The following is a 17,348-nucleotide window of genomic DNA, read 5'->3' on the forward strand; positions in this document are numbered from 1 at the left end:
ATCCCTGACGTAGCCTCAATTCCAGAGCCACCATTCTAAATAGGCACCCACGTGGCGCCACCGACGCATTACGGAGCTGTGACCTTAACTCGAGGCACCGCTTTGAAAAATCCGCGGAGTATTAATCAACGTCCCCGTTAAACGCACCACACGAATGCACTCCACGTATTTTCTCTCTATGTCCCTCTCTATCTCTCTCGTTCCATCGCAATCAATTCAGCACGGTGGGTGGGTGGGCGGGGAGGTTCACGCTGACAAAATTAGTCGCCTTAGAACCAGCGACGACGTTCGGATCAAAGGCGCAGGCAGGCGTCGGAGGAGGAGGACATTGCGGCAAGATTTGAAAATGTGTGTGTGGGGGGGGAGAAGAAGGGTGGCTGAGGCGCGCGTGCCTGGAATTGCACCGAGATGCGGAGAGAGGGGACAGATGGAGGCGTCGCGGTGGCTTGGAGACTCGCGGCGGAGTGGCGAAACGCTGAAAAAAATCACCGGAACGTCAAGAATATCAGAACATTGGAAAGGTTTCTACTCTTGAGATGGGGGGGGGGGGTACATTCGGTACATCGGCGACCTGCGACTTTAGAGCCGCATGCGACTCTTGAAGAATCTGCTTGGTGATGTGGGAGGGTGGAGGTTGAGGAGAGGAGAGACAAGGGTAGACTTGACTTTTTAAACAACTTTTATTGCCGCCAGCAGCAACGGCACTTGAGGCAATTCCGATATGAAATACACAAAGTCACCAGACACGGATAGAAGGAGGGAGACGCGGAGGGAGGAGGAGGATGGCACGAGGAGGCCGAGGAGTTGGGTGGAGCAGGAGGGGGGATAAAGAGGAGGTAGAGGAGGGGGGAGGAAGAGGGGGTGTGAGGAGGATGGGTAAGAGGAGGGGGAGGGGTAGGAGGAGGAGTTGGGGGATGAGGAGGAGGGGTAACAGGCGGGGGAGGGGAGAGGAGGAGGGAGCGGCGGACACCTCGTCACCCAGGGCTGCTGTGTAAACACGTGTAATCAATCGTCGCCGGGGCAGATGCTTTGAGCATGGATTTTTAAAGAGCGGAGGTCGTTAGCGGGTCAGTGTGGCCCCCGCAAAGCATCGTGTCTGTGTTGTGTTCGTGTCGCGAGCTACGTGGTCGTGTTGGGTCGCCGCCGCTGATGCCTTGATTTTATATCTCAGCGCCCGGCGGGTATCACTACTGCATTATAGAAATGTTAAAGCCCTTTAGGCTACTTTGTATAAATGAAGTATATTTGTTATTGGGAAGAAGATTATTGTTTTTGTTGTTGTGTTGCACGTGTAAATTAACAGTGAAGCAGTGTTGATGACTTTATGTTATTCTTTTTTCGCTGTGCAAAAAGTAACTTTTTAATTACAGGTTATATCTGTGATCGTAGCTGGGGGTTGTTGTTGTTATGGTATTTATGTGTGTTTGATCACGTGGTATGTATGTGTGTTTGATCATTTTTCTCACGGTCGTGTTAGGACTGCGCATCGTGCCAGGGCACATTACAGATTCACCACGCAGAATGCTCACAGCGAGCGGTGAAACAACTCCCTGCCAATGTAGTGTATGGTGTAGTGTAAAGTGTCGTATGTATGTATATATGTAAAATGTGCAACTTTTCACACTGTACGTAGTGTATAATGCAGTGGATAGTGTAGTATGTATGTATGTGCAATGTGGAACTTCTTTCACGCCGTACGTCGTGTACTCTGTAGTGTATAGTGTAGTACGTATGTAGTGTAGTATGTACGTGCAATGTAATAGGTAGAGCACTCGCTAACAGCACTGGCCCCAACAGGCTAGTCGAGGGATCTTTGTCTTCGTCTTTTTGCAGTCATTTGTCAACCGGGACGAGGCATCACTGCAACTCACTGCACTCGAGAGAGAGCAGCACAGAGGCTGAGGTTCGAAATGAAAACCCTCGATTCTCAACGGTGCTGGATCCGGGGTCTGGGACGTGGGATGAGAGCCGCCTCCCCCCACTCCCCCCCCACTCCCCCCACGACTCTGTAAGATTGGCCAGGCAAAAATAATCAACCGGGCACATGCAGGAAGAGTAAACAGCTCTAGAATTTGGAGATTATAATACTTTGAGATATTTAAACGAGCACTCGGAATGTAAAAGGTAGCAAACGTTCTCGAACAAATACAATAATTATATCGTCATTCGTGTTTTGTGTTCTCTAATGAAGGATCATTGCCCGAAACGTTAGTTTGCTGTACGTCTGTGTTTTTTCTATGTATCAGGCAGTGTAAGAGATGACGGTGATGGGGTGTTATGATGATTATTATCATCAATTGCCCACACACGTAATTATCAGCATCAATTCCTTTCATCATCATAATTGTTGTCATAATAATCACCATTTTCATCATGATAATCATCGTCATCGACATCATTATCACCATTGTTATTATCACAATAATCATAATAATGACCACCGTAATCATCACCATCATCATCAACACAATTGTTAACATCATCAACACCATGATTGTCATCATCATTATCACCATGACGTCGTCATGATCATCGTAATCACCATTACAATAACGGCCATAATGCAATTCGCAACAGGGTCCTCTACACCTGTAATTGTTAACAGGATACACCTGTAATTGTTAGCATGGTTAAGAGTACAGGACATGCTAGGGTCTGGTGTGTTAGTGTGGTTATGGGTAGAGGCAATCCTGGGGTCTGGTTTGTTAGTGTGGTTATCGGTAGAGGTAATGCTAGGGTCTGGTGTGTTAGTGTGGTTATGGGTAGAGGCAATGCTAGGGTCTGGTTTGTTAGTGTGGTTATGGGTAGAGGCAATGCTAGGATCTGGTTTGTTAGTGTGGTTATGGGTGGAGGCAATGCTAGGGTCTGGTTTGTTAGTGTGGTTATGGGTAGTGACAATGCTGGGGTCTGGTTTGTTTGTGTGGTTATTGGTAGAGGCAATGCTGGGGTCTGGTTTGTTAGTGTGGTTATTGGTAGAGGCAATGCTGGGGTCTGGTTTGTTAGTGTGGTTATGAGTAGAGGCAATGCTAGGATCTGGTTTGTTTGTGTGGTTATTGGTAGAGGCAATGCTGGGGTCTGGTTTGTTAGTGTGGTTATTGGTAGAGGCAATGCTGGGGTCTGGTGTGTTAGTGTGGTTATGGGTAGAGGCAATCCTGGGGTCTGGTTTGTTAGTGTGGTTATCGGTAGAGGTAATGCTAGGGTCTGGTGTGTTAGTGTGGTTATGGGTGGAGGCAATGCTAGGGTCTGGTTTGTTAGTGTGGTTATGGGTAGTGGCAATGCTGGGGTCTGGTTTGTTAGTGTGGTTATTGGTAGAGGCAATGCTGGGGTCTGGTTTGTTAGTGTGGTTATTAGTAGAGGCAATGCTGGGGTCTGGTTTGTTAGTGTGGTTATTAGTAGAGGCAATGCTAGGGTCTGGTTTGTTAGTGTGGTTATTAGTAGAGGCAATGCTGGGGTCTGGTTTGTTAGTGTGGTTATGGGGAGAGGCAATGCTAGGGTCTGGTGTGTTAGTGTGGTTATTAGTAGAGGCAATGCTGGGGTCTGGTTTGTTAGTGTGGTTATTGGTAGAGGCAATGCTAGGGTCTGGTTTGTTAGTGTGGTTATGGGTAGTGGCAATGCTGGGGTCTGGTTTGTTAGTGTGGTTATTAGTAGAGGCAATGCTAGGGTCTGGTTTGTTAGTGTGGTTATTGGTAGAGGCAATGCTGGGGTCTGGTTTGTTAGTGTGGTTATTGGTAGAGGCAATGCTGGGGTCTGGTTTGTTAGTGTGGTTATGGGGAGAGGCAATGCTAGGGTCTGGTTTGTTAGTGTGGTTATTGGTAGAGGCAATGCTGGGGTCTGGTTTGTTAGTGTGGTTATTTGTAGAGGCAATGCTGGGGTCTGGTTTGTTAGTGTGGTTATGGGGAGAGGCAATGCTAGGGTCTGGTTTGTTAGTGTGGTTATTAGTAGAGGCAATGATGGGGTCTGGTTTGTTAGTGTGGTTATTGGTAGAGGCAATGCTGGGGTCTGGTGTGTTAGTGTGGTTATTAGTAGAGGCAATGCTGGGGTCTGGTTTGTTAGTGTGGTTATTGGTAGAGGCAATGCTAGGGTCTGGTTTGTTAGTGTGGTTATGGGTAGAGGCAATGCTGGGGTCTGGTTTGTTAGTGTGGTTATTAGTAGAGGCAATGCTGGGGTCTGGTTTGTTAGTGTGGTTATTGGTAGAGGCAATGCTAGGGTCTGGTTTGTTAGTGTGGTTATGAGTAGAGGCAATGCTAGGATCTGGTTTGTTATTGTGGTTATGGGTAGAGGCAATTATAGGGTCTGGTTTGTTAGTGTGGTTATGGGTGGAGGCAATGCTAGGGTCTGGTTTGTTAGTGTGGTTATTGGTAGAGGCAATGCTAGGGTCTGGTTTGTTATTGTGGTTATGGGTAGAGGCAATTATAGGGTCTGGTTTGTTAGTGTGGTTATGGGTAGAGGCAATGATAGGGTCTGGTTTGTTAGTGTGGTTATTGGTAGAGGCAATGCTGGGGTCTGGTTTGTTAGTGTGGTTATTGGTAGAGGCAATGCTGGGGTCCGGTTTGTTAGTGTGGTTATTAGTAGAGGCAATGCTAGGGTCTGGTGTGTTAGTGTGGTTATTGGTAGAGGCAATGGTAGGGTCTGGTTTGTTAGTGTGGTTATTGGTAGAGGCAATGCTGGGGTCTGGTTTGTTAGTGTGGTCAGGCTGAGTATTAGAATGATCAGTGCGCTGCAGCTCCTCCGGTTACCCCCCGCCCCTCCCCTCAATACATAACGATTTGGCCTTTTCACTTCGCGTTCAACGTTTCACCCCCGACAGTCGCATCGCACCTAACGGCGACCGGTGGCATAGACCCAATCTGACAGACACCACGGGCACCATCACAACATCCACGAACGTCCTTCCCCTCACCTCCTTACTCCGCTTCATCTTCCCTCCCTCCCTCAGCCTCCAGGCCACGCTCACGTCAATCCGATGTCTTCCCGTGCCTCTCAGTTCATCCGCAGCCCACCGGCTGCTCGGGTTATTCCTGCCCGTAACTTATTTATTTGCTCCGGTTTTGTCTCGAAGAATTACGACTTGGTAACGGCGATCGCTTGAGACGCGTGTCAGAAAGATCCCTCTCTCTCTCTACGCGGAGCCCCTGACTGCAAACAACGTTTTGCTGCTGGGCAGTGTTCTATAAAAAGAGATGAGTCAACTCTTGTGCCCAGCGTGCCAGCCTGCCACTGGCAGCCTGTGGAATGCACACACACACACAACAACAACAACCGACATTCATCACTAAGTGGTGGTGACGTCACCACGGCGCTTGTGCCAGGCCATGTGCACCTTGAGGCCACGTGAAGTGTCGAACGCCCGCTGGCAGGAGGTCACGGGGCAGACCCAAGTGCCACGGGTCGACTGACTAAGATGACTGAGATGACTGGCTGATGCACCATCTGTGCCCCCTACTGTGCCAACCTGCTGTGCTTTAGCCACCCGGCGCTCCGCTCGTTGTTGTGAGCGTCGCTCCTCCGCCCTCCGTTGTTGTTGGAGGGCGACTGCCTCCAACTGCCCAGTAGCATCCTTCACGAGCCTCCTCCACAGAGGCCGATCTTGACACCGCTGGTACCAGTCATCGGCAAGTCCACTCAGCTCCACGTCCTCCTGTACCACATCACTCCATCTCTTTTCTAGCCCGTGCCGCGCCCGTTTAGCCCCCTCGATCCGGCCGAACAAAAGCTGTTTCGGCATGCGGTGGCTGGGCATGCGGGCTACATGACCCAGCCAACGCAGCCTTGCCTGCCGGAGGAGCTCACCGATGGGACCTTGCCCAGATCTTTCAAAGATTTGTGAGCTTCTCAACAAATCCAGCCTGGTTAAACCCAGGATGGATCGTAGACAGGCTAGCCTAAATGTTTCTAACCAGGGAAGATGTCCCATTAGGGGGGTCCACGTTTCGCAAGCGTAGAGAAGGGAGGGAATGACGGTGGCCGAGAAGACCTGAAGCTTAGTGCGGAGCAACAGACCAAGTAGCTTCCACACAGCGTTACGCAACCGATGAAAAGATATTGCCGCTCGACTGATTCGGAGTGAGACCTCTGCGGTTAAACTGGAGCCGGTCATAAGCACACTGCCCAGGTATGGGAAACTCTCCACTCTCTCCACAACTGCCCCATCACCGATTGGGAGTTGTGGGGGTGGAGTGTCCGATGGTACAAAATACCCAGGCAGGTGCTTAGTTTTGGTGGAGCTGATGGTAAGGCCCCATCTCTTAGTGGCACGCTCCAGTCTCAGCAGCAGCGTCTCCAACTCCTCCTCTGAATGAGCAGCTATTACCAAATCATCGGCATACATAAGGTGGTTGAGCAATAGGGAGCCATCCCTTGACCACACCCGGGCATCGATCAGCCTCCCATTATATCTGTACCAAATGAAGATTCCCCCGGTACAGCTATGGAAGGCTTCACGAACTACGTGGTCAAAATAGATGTTAATGTGGGAGCCAGAGGACATCCCTGTCGCACCCCAAGATGTACAGGGAATGGCTCTGACTCCCGGCCACGTAGTTTTACCCGTGCCCGCTCACCATCATGAAGGCCCTTAATGATCGTAAGCAGAGGGTCAGGGACTCCAAAAGCACGAAGCACAACCCAGAGCCCAGGCCTACTGATGGTATCATAGGCCTTGACCAGGTCAATAAAGCAGAGATGTAGGTCTTGTTGGAATTCCCTACACCTCTGCTGTAGCAGACGGACAGAAAATATGGCATCTGTGCAGGACCGCCCTTTCCTAAAACCGCATTCGGGCTCCACAAGCCTCTCCTCAGCGTGCCTGGCAAGGCGATGTTGAATAATCCTTGCCAGGACCTTTCCCCGCACACTGAGGAGTGAGATGCCCCTGTAGTTGTTACAGTCTGTGCGGTCCCCCTTCTGAAAGAGGGGAACCATCAGGGCATCCTTCCAATCCTGCGGAACCCGTCCATTGGTCCAGACTGTTGTTATGATGTCATATAGGGCAGTCTGTGCACAAACGCCACCCTCCCTCAGCATTTCGCTTGGGAGATCATCTCTGCCCGGTGCCTTTCCTGGTCTCAGACTCCGGATCGCCTTCAGTACTTCCTCTACAGATGGTACCTCAGCCAGCCACTCACAGGGGGTGACTTCTTCCAATATTTGAGGCACTGCAGCCTCAGCAGGGTCATCCCCACTTTGTGCCACGATGTTTTCCTGGCTGAGGGATTTCCCCTCCACCAGGACCTCACAGAAATGCTCAGCAAATCTGCAAACCTGTTCCTGGGGGTCGGAGATTGGATCACCATTTTTTCCCCTAATGATGGTAATAGGTGTGGCGCTGCAGGTTACTTTTTTTGATGGAGTTAAATAGAGATTTGTGATCGCGGGCCACTGAGGCAGACTCCAGCTCCTCAGCAACCCGCGACCACCACCCATCCTTCCAGCGCTTCACGGCTCTCCATTTAAACGAATGCAACGGGGAGAAGATGAATGCAACATTCGTTTAAACGTATAATATTGGTTGAGTTATATGCCCCCCCCTCCCCACCCCATTGAAACTAGGCCACCAGGTCACAAGGTGAAAGGGTCACAATGTCACGCGGTCACAATGTCACACGGTCACAAGGTCACAGGGTCACAATGCCACACGGTCACATGCCACACGGTCACAATACCACACGGTCACAATGTCACACGGTCACAATGTCACAAGGTCACAATGCCACACGGTCACAATGTTACAAAGTCACAATGTCACACGGTCACAATGTCACACAGTCACAATGCCACACGGTCAGAGGGTCACAATGTCATACGGTCACAATGTCAGTCACACGGTCACAATGCCACACGGTCAGAGGGTCACAATGTCACACGGTCACAATGTCACACGGTCACAATGCCACACGGTCACAATGTCACACGCTCCTGTGACTGGTAACCAAGGTCAGGACCAAGGGAGTCCTCGTGGCCAAGGCCACTGATGCCACCCACCGCGCCTCATTTCCATCGCGTTCCGCCCTCCGCCAGATCCCGCAGCTGCTCTGCTTAGGAGGCACGCGGCGACCTTCCGAGATATTGCCCTGACGGTCTCATCCCACCATCTAATGCTAGGCCAGTGTTTTACACACACACAAATACAAATACACGCAATAGATGTCGGCGCTGATCCATATATGTTTCGTGGGTTCGGCCACGTAATCGTTTTATTCCAAATTTTGTGTAGTTAACCCTCCGCCACCCGACAAGAATTTTGATATAAGACGTCCACGTGGCCCTGACTCAAAAACAAATATGAATCCAATGCATTGCCTGAAAAACCACCACTTTTTATACATTTATTGCATTCGGTTTTACTGACATTTCTGAGTCCACGCCTGGTGGATTTCTTGATGATTATTTGGCTCTGATCGATCCAGCCCACACCAGGACAGCCCAGATCCTAGCGGAGTGCCAGCTCACTTCCCGGTGGTGGTGGTGGATAGGAGGCCACCGGTGCCACCCCAAGCCCCCGTTGCCCAATTGCATGGTGGCAATAAAACTCCGCGGTAGAATAAAGGACGCCGCTGTTTCATTGCTCCACGTTGCAGGGCGAGATACGGCGTCGTGAACGACCGACGTTTTACAGCACCCCCCCCCCGTGTCTCCCTCCTCCTCCCCCGTCTCTCCCTCCTCCTCCCCCCGTGTCTCCCTCCTCTTATCCGTGTCTCCCTTCTCCCCAACGTCCAACCCCGCCCCCTCTATTATATTATCGTGGTTTTTTCACCCGCAGTAATAATCAGGGCGGCCTCTGGATTTCGAACCGACAACCTCTACAACAAGTGGCAAGCGCTGGGCCGCTTCGCCGCCCACGTGACAGGGATAAACTGATCGGATTTAGTATTCGCAGCAACATCACGAGATGTTTTCCGTAAATTGGATTGGATAAAAAACAAAATACAAAAGCATGAATATAAATGGAGAAATTATTACCCATCTCATATATGATAATGTCGCTGTGATACCAATTGGTAACGGACTACGGGAAATGGATAGCAGGATGTAATAAGAAAGGTGCAGTATGTAATAAAAGAGCTTACCAAAAGTAGCATGCACAAGCGTTCATAATCAACAATTGAAGAGACATGGAGGAGGAATAATCTGGCCAACTCCCGTGAAATGTCAGTATTTGACTCCGCAATTAACGTCACGCACATTCTGTAAGCTTACCGCGCATCGGAAAATCGCGAGTAGAGAGAATGTTACACAAATGTGATATCTCTAGGAGGAACATAGCCCGAGCACGTGTTCCCAAGAGACCGAGGATCAAAGTGATGTATAATGATATATGAATGTGTTTATTGTTGTTGTTGTTGTCTCTGTTGTTGTTATTGCTGTGCTCACGCGCCACGGATCTCGGGTGTAATATATCCCTGGCAAGCGACGAAAGGGGATCGTCCGTGTAAAACAAAGTAACGTCAACTTAAGCGCACACGAAATGACGAACTCAAGAGGCACAAGATCGCTGCTTGGAGGGAGTGGTTTCTTAAAAAAAACGATGCTCATGTGAAAGGCATCGTACCGATGTGTGCGTCAAAGATCGTTCCTAATCAGTGTATATCACTTCCGATTACGCGTGGACCAGACACACGGACATCAATAAAGTGAATGACAGTATACACAAATTAAAAGCTTTTATTGGGGGGTTTATTTCGCGTAAATATAAACGCGTTGTTAACCCCGCCACCACCCGACACAGCCAATTGTTAAGGGTTTGTCAACTAAACAAAATGTTACAATATGATAATTGTTTTCTTACCCTTTTATCTGGCAACAAAAGTGACGCCTTTTTTTACAAGGAGTCATGTTTGCATTGACCACAATACCTGCGGTCGGAATGCAAACAAAAAAACATAACTCTGATAATGTATTGGCACTCTTCTTGAAATTGATTGGTCCACACCCGAGACAGCTTTCCTTAGAGCCTAGTCTCACGTTGGTGTTGGACCAGATGACACCAAAGCAGGTACTGTGGTCAAAGCAAACATGACTCCTTGTAAAAAAAAGGTGTCAGTTTTGTTGCCAGATAAAAGGGTAAAAAACAATTATATTTTGCTACTGGTGTAGTGGGTTCACGGGACACGGAGACGGTGGAGTAGAGGCAGCACTGTTTATTCAAGCTTAACAAGGGTTACACTGGAAGGGGTAACGGCCCCTTCACCCGTATACACGCTGGGACACCCCCTAGGCTATCTAGCCTAACTCCTGTGCTCCCAGTTCCTCCAGCTACAGGCGCTAGAGGAGGCTATCTGATCTGGCCCTGGTCAAGCACAGATCACGGCACCCCACCAGACAGACCGACCCTTAAAAGGGCTCCGGCTCTGAGGCTCTGGGGCCGCACCACCGGCTTACCCTGCCGGCCCTCAAAAGGACAGCGGTCAGGGAAGTCCCAGGGTCTATCTAGCCGGCCTTCCTTCTTCACTGGTTCTTCATTCTTGGCCCCAACACACTGCTCCGAACTCTCTGGCTCCCCGCCCTTTATACCCATACATCACTGAGGGCGGTGCTATAGCGGACGTGGTTGTAGCCACCATGGTGTGACTGTGTGTCACCTTCCCACACTGTGTTTCCTTCCCACAACACCCCTACAGGTGTGACTGTGTGTCACCTTCCCACACTGTGTGTTACCTTCCCACAACACCCCTACACTAGCAAAGGAGGTTCCAATGGTGAAAATGTTACCAATTAGTGACGACTTCAGCACACCGGTGTGTTGGAGAGTAAATCCACACCACTTACAATTAGATTTTACCCTCTCTGGCAGTTGAAGAGTTTGTGTTAAGATGTTAAAACACCAAACAGAAACATTTTGCAAGGAATCAAGTCTGCATTAACCACACACAGTACTTGTGTTGAACATGCAAACATAAACATGCTCTGATAACATACGCATTGTATTTCAAACTGATTAGCCTACACGAGAGACAGCCTTCTTGAGGGCCTAGTCTCACCTGCTTTATTCCCATACTTTGATACTGGCAAAAAAAGGTACAATATTTACAATTTGAGTGCCGTGACATTTTGGTTGTCAATTACAACCAGTCCCATCGGGGGCGTGCAGCGCGTTCATCTGAATGTGCGAAGAGGTCGCATCGGCGAACGCGGAGAGACGGGGCCTGGTCGTGAGTGGGCGAGTTTGGGAACGCCCTGTTTTAGGGGTTCTAATCGTACTGCGACAGCTCACAGATGGAGGACTTAATCTCGCCAACACAGTGCACCGACAGAGAGAGAGAGAGAAAAGGCCATCTCGTGTAAAACCCATAATGCCTTCACGCTATGTAATCGTGCGAAATGTGTTTTCGCCATCTGCCCTCTCGCGCGTCTTCTCTGTGCTCCAGCAGACAGGCACGCTCACTCACTCACTCTCTCTCATTCACTCTCTCATTCACTCTCTCTCATTCACTATCTCATTCAATCTATCTCATTCACTCTCTCATTCACTCTCACTCTCTCATTCACTAACTCATTCACTCTCTCATTCACTCTCTCTCACTCTCTTATACACTCTCTCATTGACTCTCTCACTCTCTCTCATTCACTCTCTCATTCAATCTCTCTCATTCACTCTCTCTCATTCACTCTCTCTCATTCACTCCCACTCTCTCATTCACTAACTCATTCACTCTCTCATTCACTCTCTCACTCTCTTATTCACTCTCTCTCTCTCTCATTGACTCACTCACTCACACTCACTCGCTCACTCACACTCACTCTCATTCACTAACTCACACTCACTCTCATTCACTAACTCTCACTCACTCTCCCTCACTCACACTCACTCACTCGCTCACTCACACTCACTCTCTCTCCTTCACTAACTCTCACTCACTCTCCCTCACTCACGCTCACTTACTCGCCCGCTCACACTCTCGCTCACTCACTCGCTCACTCTCTCGCTCACTCGCTCTCTCATTCACTCTCACTCACTCTCACTCACACTCACTCGCTCTCACTCACTCACTCGCTCACACTCACTCACTCACACTCTCTCTCACTCACTCGCTCACGCTCACTTACTCGCCCGATCACACTCTCGCTCACTCAATCGCTCACTCTCTCACTCACCCACTCTCTCACTCGTTCACTCACTCTCTCACTCACTCTTTCGCTCACTCACTCTCTCACTCACCCACTCTCTCACTCGTTCACTCACTCACTCTCTCACTCACTCTTTCGCTCACTCGCTCCCACTCACCCACTCTCTCACTCGTTCACTCACTCACTCACTCCCTCACTCACTCTTTCGCTCACTCACTCTCTCACTCACCCACACTTTAACTCGTTTACTCACTCTCACTCACTCTTTCGCACACTCACTCTCTCACTCACTCTCTCACTCACTCTTTCACTCACTCTCACTCACTCTTTCGCTCACTCGCTCTCACTCACCCACTCTCTCACTATTTCGCTCACTCACTCACTCACTCTTTCGCTCACTCACTCTCTCACTCTTTCGCTCACTCACTCTCTCACTCACTCTTTCGCTCACTCTCTCACTCACCCACTCTGTCACTCGTTCACTCACTCTCTCACTCACTCTTTCGCTCACTCGCTCACTCTCTCACACGTTCACTCACTCTCACTCACTCTTTCGCACACTCACTTTCTCACTCACTCACTCACTCTTTCACTCACTCGCTCTCACTCGATCACTCTCTCACTCGTTCACTCACTCTCACTCACTCTCTCACTCACTCACTCTCTCAGTCTCTCACTCACTCTTTCACTCACTCACTCTTTCGCACACTCACTCTCTCACTCACTCTCTCACTCACTCTTTCACTCACTCGCTCTTACTCGCTCACTCTCTCACTCACTCTCTCACTCACTCTTTCACTCACTCGCTCGTTCACTCACTCTCTCACTCACTCTTTCGCACACTCACTCTCTCACGCACTCTTTCACTCACTCGCTCTCACTCGCTCACTCTCTCACTCACTCTCTCACTCACTCTTTCACTCACTCTTTCACCCACTCGCTCGTTCACTCACTCTCTCATTCACTCTTTCGCACACTCACTCTCTCACGCACTCTTTCACTCACTGGCTTTCACTCGCTCACTCTCTCACTCGTTCACTCACTCTCACTCACTCTTTCGCTCACTCGCTCTCACTCGCTCACTCTCTCACTCGTTCACTCACTCTCACTCACTCTTTCGCTCACTCACTCCCTCACTCTCTCACTCTCTCTTTCACACAATCACTCTCTCACTCACTCTTTCACTCACTCGCTCTCACTCGCTCACTCTCTCACTCGTTCACTCACTCTCACTCACTCTTTCGCTCACTCGCTCTCACTCGCTCACTCTCTCACTCGTTCACTCACTCTCACTCACTCTTTCGCTCACTCACTCCCTCACTCTCTCACTCTCTCTTTTACACAATCACTCTCTCACTCACTCTTTCACTCACTCGCTCTCACTCGCTCACTCTCTCACTCGTTCACTCACTCTCACTCTTTCGCTCACTCTTTCGCTCACTCGCTCTCACTCGCTCACCCTCTCACTCGTTCACTCACTCTCTCACTCTTTCACTCACTCGCTCTCACTCTCTCACTCACCACTCACCCACGCTCGCGTGTCCCTCCGTTGGCTGTCCTTCCCCCACACCTCCGATTAGCATGGTTGGCTACGTACGGCGCGAAAGAAGTTCAACATACATATTACATACGTGTATTTCCCCGCCCGGGCTGTGTGTCTGATCACGATTACGGTATTCGGGCAAGCGGCGATCAAATGACAAATGTAATTATTGCATCGAGAAAAGCCACACAATGCACCGCGTGCTTACAGATGTTGTGGATTTACTCTCCAACACAACCGTGAGCTTAAGTAGTAACTGATTGGCGTTTTGTTTACGTGACAAGTCCCTTACTAATTGGCTGTGTCGGGTGGTGAAGGTTTACGACACATTTATACTTACGCGACCTAACAAAAAAAAAACCTTTATTATTAATATGTACGCATGTGTGTTGAGCTTCTTTCGAACGGTACGTAGCCAACCATGATAATCAGAGGGTTTGCACGGTTTGTGTGTGCATCTCTCTCTCTGCTTCCGTCTAGCCTCTAGCTCGTCCGATGCGTAATGTTTGTTTTTGCCCAACTTTGACAGCGACATAATTGCAGAGGAGGATCCTTTCCTCCGGGCTATGGCTGCTGCTAACATCTTGCAGTCCATCTCATTCGTGCACCTGACCGCCACGCACTTATTGTTCCAATTTGTTTTAAAAGTCGAGTGATTCTCTGCTGAAATGAGCACGGGGTTGTGCTCAGGTCACTCAAAGGTCAGAGCGCTGAGCGCAGCGCCGCTGAGACGCTAGGTTTGAGCCATTGTGTCTGTGTGTGTGTGTCTCTCTGATGAATTATAATGGCCATGTCAGCCACACTTGAGAAGCTAGATTCGGATCTCAGTGGACGAGTTTATGGTTTCAACCCGGTCACCGACGGCTTCGCAGGAATCACATTAAGTTTGGTCTTGCGATTAATTTGGCGAAATTCCATCTCCGAGAATCAACAAAATATCACTTTGACTGCCACGTGACGAACGATTCCTCTCTGTCGGCGAAAATCTGCTCCAGCCGTCGTGTGAATGAGAAAGGTCACCGCCTGCACCTCCCCCTCCTCCTATGAGTCGACAAATCCCCCTTCAAGCTGCCATTCATCACCGCCACCGCCGTCTTGTGGCTTCACGGCTGGCTACGTGGCCAGCTCATGAGCCAGCAGTTCGTGGGAAAAGTGCCCCTTAACCTCCCAACCCCCGAAATTCTGACGCAAAATCGGATCTCTGTGTGGGATCCCAGGCTGTGGAGCGACATCTCACGCGGATGCACCGTTGCAGAATTCGCAGCTGAGTGATGGGCGCTCACTTAAACGATTTTATTTTATTTTACCTGGTGAGGCCCACTGAGCTATATTGTAGTTATTTTTCAGAAGCGACTTGGCTATCACAAATGATAGGTCAACGAAGTGGCTTATCACGTGGACATTTGCAGCGGTCACATAACTCTAAACGCGTGATGTTGATTCTGAATGTGGAGGGAAATACCGGAGGACCCGGAGAAAAATCCACGCAACCACGCAGAGAGAGACAACGCGAACTCCAAATATCCAGCAGACGTCACTCACTCACTCGCTCATTCACTCACTCGCTCTCTGACGCTCACTCACTCACCCTCTCACTCACTCGCTCACTCATTCACTCTCTCACTCGCTCTCTTACGCTCACTCACTCGCTCACTCTCGCTTGCTCGCTTGCTCACTTGCTCGCCTGTACAGCAGGCGAGGTAGTTAAGGGCGAGACGCGTGGTGAGAGGATGGCGAGGTGGGCGTTGGGACCGCGCGGTAACCTTGCGATGACGAAGACGACGATTCTCGCCTGATCTTATCGGAGGGGGGGGGGGGGCGATAATGGCCACCCCTCCCCTTTCTCGCCAGCCGAGCGAGAAGGGCGAGGTGAGCAGCTGCACTCGCCAGATTGTGATGTGATGTGATGGGTGGCGCTCTTCTTGTGCCTTGTGTTTATATTTATCATTTTCCTTTTCCACGTCCACCCGCCGATTGAAGCGTCGCGGAAAGTCAAGGGCAGGCGACAACCCCGCCCGGCGCGCCGACACTCCCCGGGTGTTGTTTGAGCATTCAGAGCGCAAGCAAAATCACGAGCAGAGATCAAGATACCCCCCCCACGCACCCCTCCCCTCTACACACCCCCCCACGCACCACTCCCTCCTCCCCCCCATGCACCCCTCCCCCACGCACCTCTCCCCTCATCCTCCCACGCACCCCTCCTCCATGCACCCCCCCACGCTCCCACCTCCCCCCCACGCACCCCTCCCCCCCCACGCTCCCACCTCCCCCACCACGCGCCAGTCCCCCGTACAGCCTTGAATAAGCGGTTCTGTGGGAGAACACGTGCTGATGTTGAGGCTGAGTCGACTTAGAGGAGGAGGTCCACCATGCGCACGTTGAGATGCCGCTTGTGGCGGTGGCTGCAGTCTGAACGCGGTGCGCTCACCGCTGCCGCGCCGTGGAGCTCCCAAGAGACTCTGAGATCTCGCGTGCTGTGAGCGAGCGCTGGGGCATTGTGTGTGGCCAGCACCACCCTCGGCCGCCTTTGTCTCCACACTGTTGATTGTTTTGTGTTTGCATTGTTTATTTTAGTAACTTTCTGGACGTGTGTGAAAAAGAGCTTCACAGCTTATCGGATTCCTCCTCCAGTCTATCTAAAGATTCTGATTCTGACACCCTGCACCAGGCACCAGTTTCAGGCTGGGTCTACTTAGGGAACGGCACAGGGCTGGTTCAGAAATCGTCTGCCACTGATATTAGCCGCAAATTCAACATCAATCATGAAATGTGGATCGGCGAGTGTTTTAATCAAGCGTGGGTTAGAATATTTGGCTGCTATTAAATGTCCACGTGATAAGCCACTTACATGGGCCAGGTCGCTTCTGAAGAAGAGCTAGATAAGGGTCAGTGGGCCTCACCTGGTGAAATAATTAAACATAGTCTTAGCTTGTATGTAGCGTGGGCTATCACGTTGTTGTTTTTACTTCCGGAATTCCACTCACTTCACTGACTGGCCGAGGGTTTTTGTTTAATTCTATTTATTCGTGCATCATTAAATAGTTCCATTATGGAAATTCTAAATCTCTCAGACAAATATTGTGCGCGAGGGCTCCGATGTCATTATCTCGCAGCTAATGTGTCTGGATTAAATATGGCTTTGCATGGGATTAAACAGATTATTGTTATCATCAACCGTGGTCCGGTTTACTAAGTCTCAATATACTTTATTATGAGAGAGCGGTCTAGAGTTTGGCTCACATTTGAATCGATGCCACTGACATTTTACACTTCGGTGGAGAAGGCCATGCGGCCAATCGTTTGCACGAATAGGATTTTTTTTTATGTGGCGGGACTGAAACATAAAGGAGACATTGTCAGTATTATCTGCATTTGTATTCTCTGCAACGACGAGGCGAATGATGAAATTTTGAGTTGTTTATTTATAGAGTTTGCCAATTGGAATGTTTGGAGGATTACTAAGTGAGCGGGGGTTGGGGTTTTTTTTGGAGGGGAGGAAAGTGGAGCGCACCGGAGGAAAAAACCCACAAATATGAGGGGACAATCCTCAAAATGACACCCAACATGCCGAACAGCAACCCACGATCAACGATCCATCCAGCACCTGCACGTGAGCTGATTTCATCGCTCCATCTCTACGGCGCGGGCACGGATGGATGTCATCTCCTCTGGCTGCCGCTCCGTCGTGAGCCTCGACCACCGGCCATCGTCTCTTCAAACAACGTGACCTTCACCACGCCCA

At 50.1% G+C, this 17,348-nt stretch overlaps 1 long non-coding RNA gene across 1 annotated transcript; it reads left to right on the forward strand.

Annotated features, from left to right (window-relative positions):
* Positions 1-882: 882 nt before the first annotated feature.
* LOC116945177 (uncharacterized) lies at positions 883-2,211 on the forward strand. The gene is made up of 2 exons (XR_004403206.2): positions 883-1,067; positions 1,834-2,211. It is a non-coding gene; the product is annotated as an uncharacterized LOC116945177 (long non-coding RNA).
* Positions 2,212-17,348: the final 15,137 nt, after the last annotated feature.

This window comes from Petromyzon marinus, chromosome 23 (assembly GCF_048934315.1).
Source record: "Petromyzon marinus isolate PM22_M1 ecotype Great Lakes invasive population chromosome 23, UKy_Petmar_22M1.pri1.0, whole genome shotgun sequence".
In the NCBI taxonomy this organism is placed as follows: domain Eukaryota; kingdom Metazoa; phylum Chordata; class Hyperoartia; order Petromyzontiformes; family Petromyzontidae; genus Petromyzon; species Petromyzon marinus.